Source organism: Nomascus leucogenys, chromosome 23, assembly GCF_006542625.1.
Source record: "Nomascus leucogenys isolate Asia chromosome 23, Asia_NLE_v1, whole genome shotgun sequence".
Classification (NCBI taxonomy): domain Eukaryota; kingdom Metazoa; phylum Chordata; class Mammalia; order Primates; family Hylobatidae; genus Nomascus; species Nomascus leucogenys.
The window spans coordinates 9,817,198-9,833,785 of NC_044403.1; positions in this window are offsets into that span (position 1 = coordinate 9,817,198).

Genomic DNA, 16,588 nt, shown 5'->3' on the forward strand with positions numbered 1-16,588 from the left:
ACTGAAACATTCATGAGAAATGATGAGGCAGATGAATTTCGATGACGATATCTTAATGAAATAAAACCAGCGTATAAAGAGATACTTCTGCTGATTCAGAAACTAAGAGCCCTATGTTGGAGTCTCACATAAACCTTGGCTTGGTGTTCAAGTGAAAGATTATGAAGTTTTTCAGCACCATTTTAGGATATTTTGTTTCTCAGATTTAATTTTTTATTCTTTCTGTGAGTGCTTCAGATTTTAAGGATGAGACATATTCTAAAATAATGCACTGGGTAAAATGAGATTTTTACTTAATGTTCATTAACAAAGACCTTTATACTGCACACAGGTCCTGATTCATATAGTCTATAGACAGCATATTAGATACACCAAATAAGAGGTACCCCGTGAAAAACAGTATTCAAGGCCAGGTGCGGTGGCTCATGCCACCCAGCATTTTGGGAGGCCAAGGTGGGCAGATCATTTGAGGTCAGGAGTTCAAAACTGGCCTGGCCAACAGGGTAAAATCTCATCTCTACAAAAAAAACTACAAAAATTAGCCAGATGTGCTGATGTGTGCCTGTAATTGCAGCTGATCAGGAGGGGCTGAGGCAGGAGAATCACTTGAACCTGGGAGGCAGAAGTTGCAGTGTGCCGAGATTGTACCACTGAACTCTAGCCTGGCTGACAGAGCAAGACTCCATTCCAAACAAACAAACAAACAAAAAAACCAAGAACCTAAAAAAACAGTTTTAGTTTCACTGAACACAATATCCTTTAGTGAGCACAAATAATTCAGAGCAAGAAGTTTATTAGTCTTTATATATTTGCACTTCTGTCCACAGTGCATGCAGTTTTAAATGTCAGGATTAAAGTGTTTGGGGGTGTCTTAAATAGCCAGTACATGCATTGTTTCTTCACTTAATTTTCTATGTTGCGGCAAAGACTTTGAATAGATACATGTGCTTAAACAAGAGGGTATTGAAGGAGAAGTGTGAGTTTGTTGTACATGAGAATATGAAGATCCTCTGGCACTAGAAAGTATTAGGAAAAAATGTACTGTCAATAAAAGAAACCGTTAGTATGTTGCTCTTTCTCATATATACTTATATTTACTCATATATACTTATATATACTCATATACGTTTAGAAAAATTTCTTTTATTTGTAAGTTCATGTATATGTCTGTGCTAAACTTTTGGTGGCTATTTCTTATCGCGAATGTAAAAACTGCAAACTCGGGAAAGCTTGGCTATTTCCTATACTTCGTTGTGTCAATGGAATTCCATATTTTACCTTTTGTGGATGTTAAGACCTGACGTGTTTTCTCAAACAGGGAAGGTTTCAGAAAATGCAGCATTAGGCCAATTGCAGAACCAAGAGAGATGAGTTGTGCAGTTTTTGTAGATTAGATTTTCCTAACTTTGCCACTGTCGGCTTCATCCCTGTGGGGTCAGAGCTACTTTGTGTGCAGCAAATGAAACTGGATTTTCAGGGAAACATGTTCGCCTTCAGTAAAATGCAGCCACTGTAACAATCTAGTCCATCCAGAGATGAAGGTTGTAGTGTTGCTTCCCTCTTAGATATATTGTTAGTGGTGTCAACAATGTAGAACTGTTTAAACCTGCTGGGCGCTGTGCATTTTGGTGACTCCATTCCACGTACCACATGTGAGAGGTAGAAAGTGTGGAAGGTGCGGTGCTTCTCAGAGTGTGGGCATGTGCATGGAGGTATTCACATTTGCTTATGAAATAGCCCCCTCTGAGTTCCAGAAGTGGAAATGAGAAACTGAATTGCTTTATTGAAGTGTTTGCATGCATCCATGAAGAGTGTATTATATTTGAGATTAATATTAGTTACTGAGACCGAAATCAGGTAGAGAGAAGGGAAATAAAGGAATAGCTCTTTTCCTGGTGCCATTTCCTTGGGATGCTGTTCTGAGTGTTGAGGAAAAAAAAACCCCATGAGTTACTGATGAGGCAGCTGTAAACAGGGGAAGTGACAGATGTAATGAAAGTCTCAAGGCCTGTCCTAGAAGAGGTCCCAGCACTGGTCATGTGAGCATTATTTACATGGAGGCGAACAGATGGATACATTTGATCTAATTCTGTGGGGTCCCTACGTCAGAATTCTGTTTAGCGTTTTGAATCTGCACTTACGAACACATGTATTTCTGATGCTTTTGCAGCAGCAACTTCCAGATCTTATTTTTTTCCAGGACTTAAGGCTGTCAGAATAATGTTATAAATGGTGCTTTACTATTTAATGGAGCTGTTTCCATTCTGTTGCTATTTACTTTTGTGACAAGTTGATTTATTTCACTAGACACACCATAGAACAATCAAAAGATATAAACTAGGTTTGATACTTTATGCCATTTGAGGAGGAGAAAGGCTAAAGAACTTAACATAAACAACCGTTTTCTGAAAGTTTAGAAAAGTATAATTTTCAGAAACTGAAAATTTCTGAACCTACTTCTAATCATCCTTTAAGACTTGCCTTCATTATCCTTTTGTCTAGGAAGCTATTGGTGACTCCTGGAGAAGGCTGGGCCCTTCCCTTGCTCTAGGAACTTCCTGTGCGTACTCCGACAAAGCCCTTAGGACATTCTTTTGAAACCGTTTATTTTTATCTCTCCCTCTTTATAGCTTGAGTCCATCAGGAGCAGGGACCATGCCTTGATACCACCAGTGTGGCTGGGGGAGGGGGATGGGGAGGCAGAAAAGGAAAGTTTAGGAGGACACAAGATGAGCTTACATTCCACCTCTGAACCTAAATCCTGGTTCCAGTGCTGACCAGTTGTGTAGCCTGATATCGGTATGCCATGTCAGCAAGATGGTGAGATCGGTCCCATTGACTTAAAAAAGTGATAATAAAAATGGAAAATCAGCAAATCTTTACAATCCTGTCAATATTAATGTCTGCCTCTAAATTATATAATCTGTGAAGATTCTTCCCCACCTTTTTTTTTATAAACTGCACAACCAGTCCTTAATATGTTGATATTCTTCTATCTCTCACAGTGTTTTCAGAAGTATTTGTGTATTATGTTGAAGATTCCTTTTATAGATACAGCCATACCCACATAAATTTTAAAAGAATTGTTGTAACGGGGGACAGAATGTAATAGTTTATTTAACTGACTTAACTGGTGACCGTATAACGACCTCACGTTAAAGATGATAAAAATTAAAAAGCCTTGATGAAAACCACAGGCAGGTTTGTCTTGAAGTGAGTGAAGCTTAAGTCCATTCTCTGGTCATTGTTGAGAACTAGCAATGTGATCATGTGGGCATATGTTTTTGTTAGAATTGCAAATTGGTTATTATCACTATTTGTATTCCAACTCTCCTTCCATCACATATCACCTTATAGCTATAGTGGTGAGGTGATGTGGCCCTTGGAGGAATCAGGTAAAGGAAAATAGATCTTGTTGGATTGAGTGGGATATATTGGCATCATCTGCAGTCCCTTGTTATTATAGTATAGTGACTACAGGTGATGTCAGTGTGTCTCACTCAACCCAACGAGATCTATTGGGTCTACATTATAGTCACTATGGATATGTTATTAGTAGCCGTTCCATCATGGAAATGTCTCCTAGGAATAATCCTACAGCCGACTCGCTTGAGAGTATAACACCAGGTTTTAGGGCCAGAGGTCATCTCTCATGTCTTGAGAAACTTGAAGTACGTGGGTAGTGGAAGAGCAACTGCGTTTTAAATATATGAAGCCAGAAGCTAGTCTGTGGAAATTTCTTCGAAATGTAACAGCTCATAAGAAACTTGATTACAAGTTTTCTCAAACTTGATACAGTCTGAGAATATTACATGGCCTTACCAAAATCCAGTTGTAAAGATGGAGGAAACTTTTCTTAAGTAAGAAGAACAAAATTCTATCAACTGTGTCAGAGTATAGATTATCTTCTTTATCTCTACAAAATTCTCTTTGTGAAATTGTGGTCTATGCGAAAAGGTCAAAATTTTGTCTTTCATTAAATAGGGTATCCCAAATCATGTAAATTTCAAGTCTCACAAAACTTCTGTCTTCCCCTAATGAGTTCTCATTTTGTAGCAGGTACATAAGTGTAATGTATCTATGATCCTTACACTGGTTTATAACTATGATGAATAAACCACATCTTAGATATTCTTTAAATATTGAAAAGCATTTCAAAAATTTTATTTATGCAACTTTTAAATAGATTTTCAAATAATTAATCCTGAAGCATTAGTCTCCTTTTTGGTGAAATTCTATTAAACACTATCCAGTTTTCTTCACTGCAAAAGAATCCCTCAATTTGATGAGACTGAGTAATACTGATCATATTGATGTCAGTGATTCTGACCCTGGGCTGCCATTGATCTTGGCACCCTGCCACTATTGATCATTTCTGGTTCAGGTAAGAACTAGAAACAACTGTGTTTGAAGTGCAAGTCACTGTTAGCATTTTTTCTTCTCCTTAGTTCCCGTCCTTACTTCCCTTTCTTTCTTGGATTCCTTTGTCAAGCCTGTCATAGTGCCTTGCTCAGAGCAGGTGCTCTGTAAGAGTTTGTTGGGTGAATTACAGTAGTTATTTTATTTAACGGTGTGTTATTGTTACCTCCACCTCCACCCATCCATAAGTGCAGCCACAGAGCAGAGACCATGGCACTTTCATCTCTGGCAACCACAGCGGTTCCTTTCATATAGGCAACAATACATGTCGTGATGCTACGTAGTGATGGTGGTGGTGATAATGTCCTATAAAAACAGTCTGGTCAATCGGGAATGTTGTGGTAATTTTTTGCTCATTTAGTCAATATACTTGTCACCTCACTTTCTAATTCTGGGTATTAACTATCAAACCATACTGAGCCATACTCTATTAGAACCTATATGATCATAGTATATTAGTAACTTAGAAAGTGTTGCAACTGGACTCAAATCTTTATTGAGCATGATTTCCTTGAATTTCTTGCTTCTGTTTTCTGTTTCTATATGCACATTTTATGTGAATAAGATGAACATTGGCAGATTTATCTACATCTCTTCATTTCTATTCTACAGCAATAGCTCCTTAGAGTAATATCTGAAGTTATAATAATTTTCTTCATATCAGAGAGTTTCTAACTATGTTAATGGAAGTTAGGCTGGTTGCAGAGACATTCGTGAGAACCACCTATGCTGTACCATTTAAACAATTTATTTGATCTCTCTTTAGCTTACCTGCTCATGCCTTTGGAACATTGATGTTGACCTTGTTGGAACTTTGTCTATAATCATGATAAATCCCTCAATAAAATCTAACAGAAAATAACATTTAAATTTCCGAGTGATTTATTAACACTTCGGATACTTTGTGATGTGCTGTGTGCCCTTCTTAGCAAAGAGACTCTCTTATGACACTATATTCACATATTATTTTATTGACTGCCCAGTGCCTAATCATGGCATATTTTTAAAATAATAATAAAAGGAGAATAATGACAGTATAAACAGTAGATAATACTGAGTACTGCCTATTGCCTGATACGAAGTGAAGAATAATCTTTGTAAGCAGCAAGAAATAGTAAAAATTTATCAGCCGTCAAACTGTGACCCTGTTTTTAAAAGTAGCTATGTGAACTTAGCCCTGTGTCTGGGCTTCTGTTTCCTCATGTGTAAAATCAAGACCACTGCTTCTTTACCTGACCTACTTCTAATCGTCTTTTAAGACTTGCCTTCATTATCCTTTTGTCTAGGAAGCTATTGGTGACTCCTGGAGAAGGCTGGGCCCTTCCCTTGCTCTAGGAACTTCCTGTGCATACTCCAACAAAGCCCTTAGGACATTCTTTTGAAACTATCTATTCTTGTATCTCTCCCTCTTTATAGCTTGAGTCCGTCAGGAGCAGGGACCATGCCTTGATACCACCAGTGTGGCTGGGGGAGGGGGGATGGGGAGGCAGAAAAGGAAAGTTTAGGAGGACACAAGATGAGCTCACATTCCACCTCTGAACCTAAATCCTGGTTCCAGTGCTGACCAGTTGTGTAGCCTTTGCCAAGTTACTCAATTTACGTAGGTCTTATTTTCCCCTAGTGGAATGAGGATAATAATGGCCGCCTCATCAGTGCTATTGTCAGAATAAATTTCAACAATATTTGCTAGGCTCCTGACAAAGTGCCTGGCATATAGAAAGCACTCAATTAATGCTGACTATTATTACTATCATTAGCCAAATATATATTTGTTGGAATAAACCTAACATTGTATGATTTTTAAGGTACTTTTCAGATGTTAGAGTCTATGGTCATTCCCCTCTGTTTACTGACTAAGATATCAAAATAAATACTTTTAGCCTTCTGGATTTGGATATGGGGATAAAATGGCCATCTGTTAAAAACAGTACGCTTATGTTTTCTGGGTGCATTGTTAAGAACTGTGAAGGCTCTGAGATTTTCACCTTATTTTTAAGCGAATACAGCAGCCTGCATAGTTCTATGAATGCTGGCAGAAGACACTAGACTTTTGGATCACAGACAAAGGAAAGTTTAGTACTCACAAGGAGAGTAGTAGACAAGGTATTAGCATTTGCACCGGTTTTCTGAGCCCTGATTCCCACATGGTGATTGAAAGAGAGTCTGGTGATGTTTACACCTTCAGGTGCAGAAAACTTGAGCTTAGGGAACCCCAGGCTTTTATAATGCACAGTAAGCATGTCTGACCTTTGGCCCTAAGTGAGACATTACACTTGTGATACTGGATGGTAAACAAACCTGCCTTTTGCTCTACAGGAAGATAATATCTCTATCTTCTAAGGCTTTCGAGATGCAAATGTCCTTAAGACCGTCCTGAAGAAAGGCCTTCAGTGCCTTTACTCATAACAAGTACAGAAACACAAGAGATGCAGGAAGAATGGTCTGTCAATATGGAAATTTGTATTTTTATGGCTTAGGTTTGTAACTTTCATCAGATTCTTTTTTGTTTTTGTTTTTTTGAGACAGGTTCTCACTGTGTCACCCAGGCTGGAGTACAGTGATGCGATCACGGCTCACTGCAGCCTCCGCCTCCTGGGCTCAAGTGATTCTCCCACCTCAGACTCCCCAGTACCTGGGACCACAGATGCAAGCTGCCATGACTGGCTACTTTTTGTATTTTTGGTAGAGAGGAGGTTTCACCATGTTGCCCAGGCTAGTCTCTAATTCTTGAGCTCAAGCAACCTTGACCTCCCTCTTCAGATTCTTAAAGGGACATGTGAAAGAAAAAGTTTTAGTTTCTAAGTTCAAAGTCATTATTTAGGTGGTTATGTATCTAAGGACTAAGCAAGAAAGATACCTCACAGAAGACATCATGAGACAGAGAATGAACTGTAGCAAAGAATAAAAGGTTTCTCTGAGAAGAAGAGATTATTAATTATTATTATAATATCTATTGAAAACTTCGCACGTAAAAAGAGAACCAAATTCACTTTTAAAGACTGGTGTGCAGGTGGTGGGGAGGGGCCACACACTCCTTGCTCACCACGTTTTGTTTTTTTTTGTTTTTTTTTAAAGGTTGGGCATGCATTGTTGCAAGGTTTTTGATGTGTGCTATACACAGAAAAGTCGAAGATTACTCCTTTATTCACAATTGAATTTCCATTTCCAATTCATATTATTGAAATGTATAATTCTGACTTTCTCCATTTGCATTGCTTTATTTTTAACACTCTTATAAGCAATCTGTTATAAATACCATGACAAATTATTTTATGAACAATTTATCTCAGTAACGGTGACCTCTGTCACTTGAACCACTGTTCAATGCATCGTCAAACAGCAAAGATTAAGGCATAGGGCATTTTGTGGAATTAGTGACTGTCTAAGAGCTGATAGTCTTATGCCAAACCAGTCATTAGCACCCAGAAAATGTTATACTCTGAAAGCATTATTATGTTTATGTAACAAAAGTAAGAGACAAAAACAGATGGCTTAAATAAAAATACTGCTAATCCAGGGTTTCTCAACCTTAGCACCACTTCCATTCTGGATCAGATAATTCTTTGTTGTGGGAGCTGTCCTGGGTTCTGTAGGATGTTTAGAAGCATCCCTGGCCCCTACCCACTAGATGCCAGTAGCATCCTCCAGGTCATCACAATAAAAATATTTCCAGAAACTCCCAAATGTCCCCCAGGGATATAATCACCCTCAGTTGTGAAGCACTGTGCTAATCCCACTTTAAAAGTAAAAACAATATTCTATCAATGAATAAGAAGGCACATAGAGAATGTTGCATAATCCTGATAAACATTCATGGCCCTGGAAAGAAATTAACGCTTCCATAGTTTGAGGGATTCCAAAATTGCCTCTTTGCCAGTTCTTACTCCCGGGTGTGATCTGTTATAGAGTACGGAGGGCAGTACAGAGGACTGGACTTGGGTTCTTGCCTTTTTCCTGCTGCATTGTTGTTCTGTGATTTGGGGTCTGGTCAGAATTTTTCTGAGTTTTTCTTCGCAAGAGGGATCAGCCCTGTCATACCTACCATAAACAATTGCTGAAGCTCAAATCAGATCGCTTAAGTAAAAATGACTTGAAAAGCTCAAAGAGATCTATAATTTTTAGGACAAGAAAAAATGATTTTAAGAATTTTTCTGAAAATTTTAGAGCATTCCTTGAAATAACTAGAAGAACCCTGGGGCACTGCAAAAAAAAAAAAAAAAAAAAAAAAGGATTTGAGAATCACTGTTTTTGAAGATGCCCTTTAGCCTTGCTGAGCTCACACTTCTGTGTTCTTCTGGGTTGCCATGTGCTGAGTAGCCATGACAGAAGGCACGGTTGAAGGAGTGGTGGAAAGGCTTGGCTGACAGCGGCAAGGAAGCAGCACTCAGTGTTCAAAAAGCACAAGTACTTTGTTCATGTTTCCTCTGTATCCAAGAACTATCTGTAAATTGAGTAGAGATTTTAAAGAGGGGAAAAAGTTAATACTGTAAATTTTTCAAAAATGGATATTGCTGCTTTAAATAATCATATCTGACTTATTTTCTGATTTTACATGTGTTTTATTAACTAAAAATACCTTGTAAGTTTTATTTAGCTTTCTTCTGGGTCAAATATGAATATCTTTTCTCTATCTGATGCTGTAACTTTTTTAAAACTGCAGAATTGCAACAAACTTTTCCCGCTTTTAAATATTTAGAGCCAACCATTCCTGCCTGAAGTGAACATATCCACCTGAACTTCAAGGACTAGAATAATTTAGTCTCAGTTTAGAATGGGTCTTAAAGCTACATGACCCAATATCTAGTTTAGTTCAAAAATTCTATTCCCAGACCTCTGACAGATGGTTCTGTAGTCAGTCTCTGTTTGATCTTTTACCTTTCCTTGATATGGTGTATGTTGGAATAAATTTACCAATGAGAAAACATGAGGCATAAATGGGTTAACTGACTGTGTCCGAGATCACTTGGATAAGTAACAAAGCCAGAGTGATCCATTCTTTCTGTATCCGCAGCCCTTCTTACACCCTAAATCATTTGGCTTCCTTTAGTTTATTCCGTTGCTGGATAGCTTATTTTCAAAAGTTATTTTTCATAATGTACTGAGATCTGTGTCCCCATAATCCTGCCAGGTGCAGTGGCTCTCTGTAATCCCAGCACTTTGGGAGGCTGAGGCAGGAAGATCACTTGAGCCCAGGAGTTCGAGGTTGCAATGAGCTATGATGGTGTCACTGCACTTCAGCCTGGATGACAGAGTGAGACCTTGTCTCAAAAAAATTTTATATATTTAAAAAACTCTTGTTCATTTATCTGGAGCATGAGACAATATATCTAGTCTTACTCTTCCAAATGACAACCCTTCAAATATCCGATTGTACTTTATGACTGGCCGCCCTCCCAAGCTCTTAAATTTGATCTTTTTCACACTAAATGTATCTTCTCCTCCTAATAGTACCCGATTTAGCACAATTGTCATGCACACTGTGCTCTGGGTTGATGTTTTCTGACTGTCAAGTTCCATATAGACAGGATCGAAACTAGTTCTGGAACTCGTGTTTGAAATATTGTCTTACCATTGGTGTTAGTTTTACCTACATTTGATTGAACACTGCAATTATTAACTGTATTCCCTTTTTTCTCTTTTTTTACTGTCACGTCTCATTTTTTGCTTGCATTGTGATTGTCAAACATTACAAAGTCTTGTGAATTATCCTTAAAGCAAATGTTTTCTTCTGTATTGTTTATTTATACAGTAAAACTTTATATTAAAGTAGGTTAAAGTTTCAGCTTGTGGATTAAGTCCATCATTTCTATTTTAGATGTTTTCATATTTTAAAATTTCCTCACAGATTCTAGTTCAAATTTGATAAGTATGTCTTCATCTAGCTATATGACTACATAATTATTCAAGTGTTTTGGGTAAGACAAAATTATAAATATTATTTTTATCTTTTTCCATTAATTATTAAGCACATGTATGTTTCACAGAAATGTAATCTATATGTTTGATTCATCATCCCATAATTTTTCAAAATGTAATTTTGTAAGAGCCATTGAACATCAGTCATTTTTATGCTGTGTGTGTGTTTATTCCTAACACTGGAAGGTCATGTTTTGTTATAAATAAACAAATGACTACATGTTAAACATGTCTAAGACATAAACTTGGTTAACTAGTCGCTGCCACCTACCACTGGAAAAATGTATTTTCATGCCAGATTAAGCTGCCTCCTTGAAATAGACTAGGCAGATTTCCATGATGTTAGGCACTGATGTAGAATTTCCAGAACCAGTATAGCGCTGTTCTTCTTTCACTGGCCCATAGATTAAGGCAAATCAAGTTTGAAAAGAATATCAATAAGCAATCAACAAAAGGTACAGAATAAGAATAGATTGTTTATTGTCATGTAAAATAGATTGTACATGAAAACATGAATATTATATATGAGGAATCATACTTAAGGCATTGCAAATATTGGACCAGCATACTGGGCTTCATGCTGTTGAAAGGGTTCCATGCTTTATGAAGTCTTGACCTGTTAATACTTCAAAGGAGCTCAGAATAAGGGGGATAAATGGTAGTTCTACCAACAGATAATAAAAAATAAAATAAAATTAGCAATCTATATGCTTAGGGTCCAAGCAGGAAGTCAGAAGCCACTCTGATTATTTTTTTTCTTTTTTTTTTGAGACAGAATCTCACTTACCCTATCACCCAGGCTGGAGTGCAATGGCTTGATCTCCACTCACTGCCACCTCCACCTCCTGGGTTCAAGGGTTCAAGCGATTCCCCTGCCTCAGCATCCCAAGTAGCTGGGATTATAGGTGCCTGCCACCACGCCCAGCTAATTTTTGTATTTTTAGAAGAGATGGGGTTTCCCATGTTGGTCAGGCTGGTCTCGAACTCCTGACCTCAGGTGATCCACCCGACTGAGCCTCCCAAAGTGCTGGGATTACAGGCGCAAGCCACTGCGCTCAGCCTGATTATTTTCAAAAGGTGGTATATAATGTTGGAAAATTGTTACACATTGACAGTAAAAATTGTAAAAGAGCAACCTAGGCTTCAGGAACAGCAAAAAAATTGCTACCACCTTTATGCTGGGGAGACAAAGGGAGTAGGTGGGGTTACCAAGGTCACTGGACTGCAGCTGGAACCATGTGAGCCTGCCTGGCAGGAGGTAGACCAAGGAGAGTCTGCTGCCTGAGACACCTGGCAAAGCCAGGAAAGACAAGGGAGAAACTCAAATAGCAGAAGGTTCATAGATGTTGAAATCTAGATGTGGTTGATGAGGGTTTACTAGTATCTCTAGTTTTTAAAATATGTTCGTAATTGTCTATAATAAATGTTTAAAAAGTTAAAGACACACATACACACACACAATGTGTGCCTCCCACATTCTCCTTACACCTCCATCAGCTCTCCTCCCAGTAATGAAACTCACCCGGAAGGTGACTCCTAGAGAAGCCTGAGAAACTTGACCTCCAGGGATCGGCCTACACCAGGGATTAGCAGAGCAGGGTATGGGCAAAGAAAGAACGTGTCTAAAGCAGAGTGGCTGGCAAGACCCTCACCCAGGGCAAATGAGGCCATGGTTCGCCTCCTGCTGTTCACACAAAATCTTCACTAGAATTTCCTGTTGTTCTCTAAGACTTTCTGAATCCCCCAAAGGTACCCTTTACTTAATTCTAATTTTGTGGGATTGGGAACGAACAATGCCACTATTTGACATAGTCTCTGGCTGTGAAACCCATGATGAGCCTTTGGACATTGCAATGTCCGTTTAACCCAACCACACTTGTTATATACTTCCTGTTCACTTCCATTTACATGACTTCTACATAGTAGAGTCTATGAGTACTTAGGAATTTCAGACAAACTCTACTTTAGCTGGAATATTCATGGTTTTAGTTTGAATTACTTACCTTGCATAGAGTGAGCATTTGAGCAAGGAATGATTATAACTAAAACTTTGACTGTTATAAATTAATAGCTTTTGGCACATATTGGTTGCATTTAGTTAATAATAAGAAAAAACATACCCAAGCTTTTATATACACAGCCACAAAGATTGAAAACTGAAACAAAACAGAAGGAAATAGGAGTACCCTAGCTACACAGTTATTTGAATTAACATGTAAGATATCGCTATTGTGTTGGAATGCATCTTTATACTGATTTTGTATTAAAGAGTAGGTACTTGGTTCTTAAAAAGATGGAGTTTAATATTAGTAATAACACTTTTCCAAGTAAGGAAACTCTAAAGTCTTTTCAAGGACTACCAGGTATGGTTGTGCAAGTGGCATATTTTCTGAATGGCCTCCCCCAAGGGGTCATCTTTTTCTTACTCAGAGACACCCTATATGCAAGCAACAGTCCTGGCCTTCCAACACTGATATTACCAGGGGGAAAATACTGCTGGGAGAAGTTTTGTGACCTTCTCTAAAGAAGTTTGACTTTTAGGATCAATATCAGGATTCTAAGAGATACCTGTGAAGAGTTTCTTGGCTCTGAGCAAGACAGAACCACTTGCTGGTTTTAGATTTCCAGGTTTGCCTATTTTCATTTAGCCAAGAATACTTCATATATTTATTTTTACAACATTGTGGGTAAATCTTGTTAATCCTTAGTGGAATAGTAAAACCTTTAATTACATTAAGATCAAGATGGGATCACAAAGTGTTTTTCTGTTCTCCAGTGATTAAGACGATGGCACGTTCTCAGTGCACATGCACTAATGTACTAAGGTACATCTGTACTAACATACAAGTTAATATTTATATATTTTACGGAAGCTAAAGTGTTTTCATCACTTGGCCAAAGAAACCTCACATAAGCCCTGAATGTAGATGTTTGAAACACAGTGTGATTTATTTATGCAAAGGTAAAGCTGTCTACACAGGTCAGAAGAAATTTTTCAACTGGGTCAACATGGATGGCTTTTAAAGAATGGATGACAAGTATTAGCAGTAGTGATGCTTGCAGGTGCTGGCTTCAGATGGGGTCAAGACCCAGATCTAGCACTGCCCTAATTAACTTAACCTCCATGCGCCTCAGCACTAGGAAATGGGAGCAGCGCTAATAGTACCATCCTTCGAGGTTTTTGTGAAGATGAAGTGTAATGGATCTAAGTGTAAAGCACTTAGAATAGTGCTCCGTAAATAACACTAAAAAATCTCTTAAGACTCATTTTTGATGTAAAAGAATCAACTTTTTTGAGTTATCTATTGTTTTCCTGTTCAAATTGGGTAACCCTTTTTTTTTTCTAGTTTTTCTTATGCTTCTTGTGCCTGACATTATTCTTGCATTGTTTTGAGATTAGGGTTTTTATTTTAAACATTTTGTAGATTGCTTTTTATTTCTTTATTTCTTTTTTCTGATGAATATTGATTTTTATTTATTTTTTCATTTATTTTTATTTATTTTTTATTATACTTTAAGTTTTAGGGTACATGTACACAACGTGCAGGTTTGTTACATATGTATACATGTGCCATGTTGGTGTGCTGCACCCATTAACTCGTCATTTAACATTAGGTATATCTCCTAATGCTATCCCTCCCTTTATTTCTTATATATTCCTCATTTGTCCCTTTTCTTTGTGTTCCTAAAGATATCCCATTTATTCATCATGTATATTCCTTTTTTCTGAGGGAGGTGACATTAGGAAACAACAGCATAGCAAAGTACTACGGAATTGAGATTTGGTTATGAGTCTCTGTAGCTCCTCCTAGTTTTAATATTCTTTGAATATCTGAATATTCTTACAAATCTCTGAAATTGACGATCAGAAATTTGAGTAGGTGATGCCCCAGAAATCCCATCGAGGAACACAGTTTTCCTCTTACCCTCTTTTTGGGATGTGTGTGTTTATTCAACATGTGTATATTTTCTCCTTTCCCCATCTGGCATCTGCTTTAGTACCAGCCTAGCTAGCTGTTCTGTGTCAAGAGTACTTTAGCCTTTTCATTATCAAAGAGAAAGAAATGAAATAATATAAAAAAGAAAATCCTTCCCCATCCCCCTCCTGCTTCACTTTTGTTTTGCTGTTTCTGAGCAAGTTTCTTGCCATTTACCTTTGCATTTGCATTGCTTATTGATTGGCAATTTTAAAATTGTTTATTGTGCTCTTTTGTTTCACTGTTCAAGAGCTAAAACAAAAGCTACCAGGCCCTGCGAGGTACACATTTGCATGCGGTGAGCGTTGCCCAAGGAAAAAGTAATTGCTAATGCATATTTATGTGGCACAAATTTGCCATTTGTTTATGCATAAAATTATCAATAGTGCAGGGCGGCCCAGCCGTAGAAAATGGTGACCTTTTTAGCTTAATAAATAGAAATCAGCTGTTATTGTGAAGAGATCAGCCATTTATTCTGTGTTGAGGGACATTGCCGGGAAAATGCAGATTGGGGCTGGCAATATCATTAAATGGAAGGCCAATGACCCTTTCCGTACAGTCTATTATACTTTATCTAATAGGGGATAAATGACTCTGGTTGGCAAATGGAATAAAGAACAACAGTTTTTGTTTTTTTTTCCTTTTGGTAATTTTATAACCGTATAGATTTTAAGCCAGTAAAACTGAACAGGAAATCTCATGCTGACCTGTTGCTAGAATTCTCTCAAAAATTATCTGTTTTAAAGTTTTATTTCTTATTCATTATTCTCTATTTCTATTTGTACCCATGGAAACAAAAAGTAAGTCAGGTGATATTTTCCTAGGAGAAAAGTTCTTTCCTTAATTTTTTTTTCCTCTTTCCTCTCTCACTGTCCCTTGCCCTCATACTTTAATCTTTGCAATGAAAATGAAGGTATCTTTGCATTTGTACCGGGTTGCCCTATATTTGATATCATAAAAATACTAAATGTAGAAGAAGATAGTCTCAAAATTTAAAAAAAGTTACCAATGTATTATGCTAAAAAAAACCAAGCTTAATACTTTCTAAATGATAAGAATGGCATTTGATGAAGTATGTAGATTCTTTGGTTTGGAGAATATTCTGTAAACATAAAACCCTCTCATAAGCATACTTTCTCAATATGTGAATCACCAAGCAGTAGTCACCTTTTGTGATTGTGTCCCTGCTGTATCTGATAAATGAAATACCCTTTGTTTCCCTGGGGCTTGGCTCTGTCCCCTTTAATGTGGCTTGATTGCACACTATGTCTATTTGGCTAATAGTGCTTTCGTATGTTAGTGGGCATTTCTGCCTCTTAGGAATTTTTATCCAGTTTTTTCAATCATGATAGAATTCACTATTAAGTGAAAGTTGTGTTTGTTTTTAAAATGATATTATGTAATACTTGATCCACTTAAAATTTTATATAATGTACTTTAAGTTATGAAACAAGATGATGAAACAGAGACCCATGAAAGCACCTCAGAACATGGCTAACATCTTTGAAGCTACCTGCGTGCTCCTCTCTGACTGTGTTTCTTAACACAATTTCACGGCACCGTGTTGAAAGTTTCCACAATAGTGGTTTTGCAGCCACCAATCTTTCCCTCGTGCTGCACTTCGGTATGACAGTGCATTCTGCAGCATGTCACCAAAGTGACTGACTAACCTTTTACTGGCAGAAATGGGTCTGCCGTTCCGTTTTAAAGTAGAGGGTGTAAATAGGATTCAGACACTAGGGTACATTAGTCCATAAAATGAATATATTTTTTATGTCATTTGTAAGGTATTGATTTTAGGTCCATTAGATTCACAGTCCCTAGTGGGAGAAAAAAACAATGATTTAATGGGTAGGTTGGAAATTCCAGAAGGAAGAGCAGCATGATTAACCCCTTCTTTCTCAACTCCGTGCCTATGTTATATAGTATCTTCTAGAAGTTGAGACAAGAACCCTGGGAGAAAGTGACAGAACTCTTATCATCTATCTCCCCTGCAGTTTACAGGGGGTCAGAAAACAAATTTCAGCTCAGTTATTTCTGTGTCTGAATGTGATAGAACAGATCACTCAGGGTTAATAAGAGTTGCCAAAATTATTTTTTCAGATGGGAGTTTTTAAGTTGATGAATTCGTTTTATTTTTACAAAGTTCAGGGTGTATTTATTTATTTTGAGAGTCTTAACAACTTAAGATGTTGTTTAGGGACCTTACAGGATATGAAGGAATTGAGCTTAGTTTTTTTTTTAAGAAAATTTTTTTCTCTCAACTCTAAGAAAGG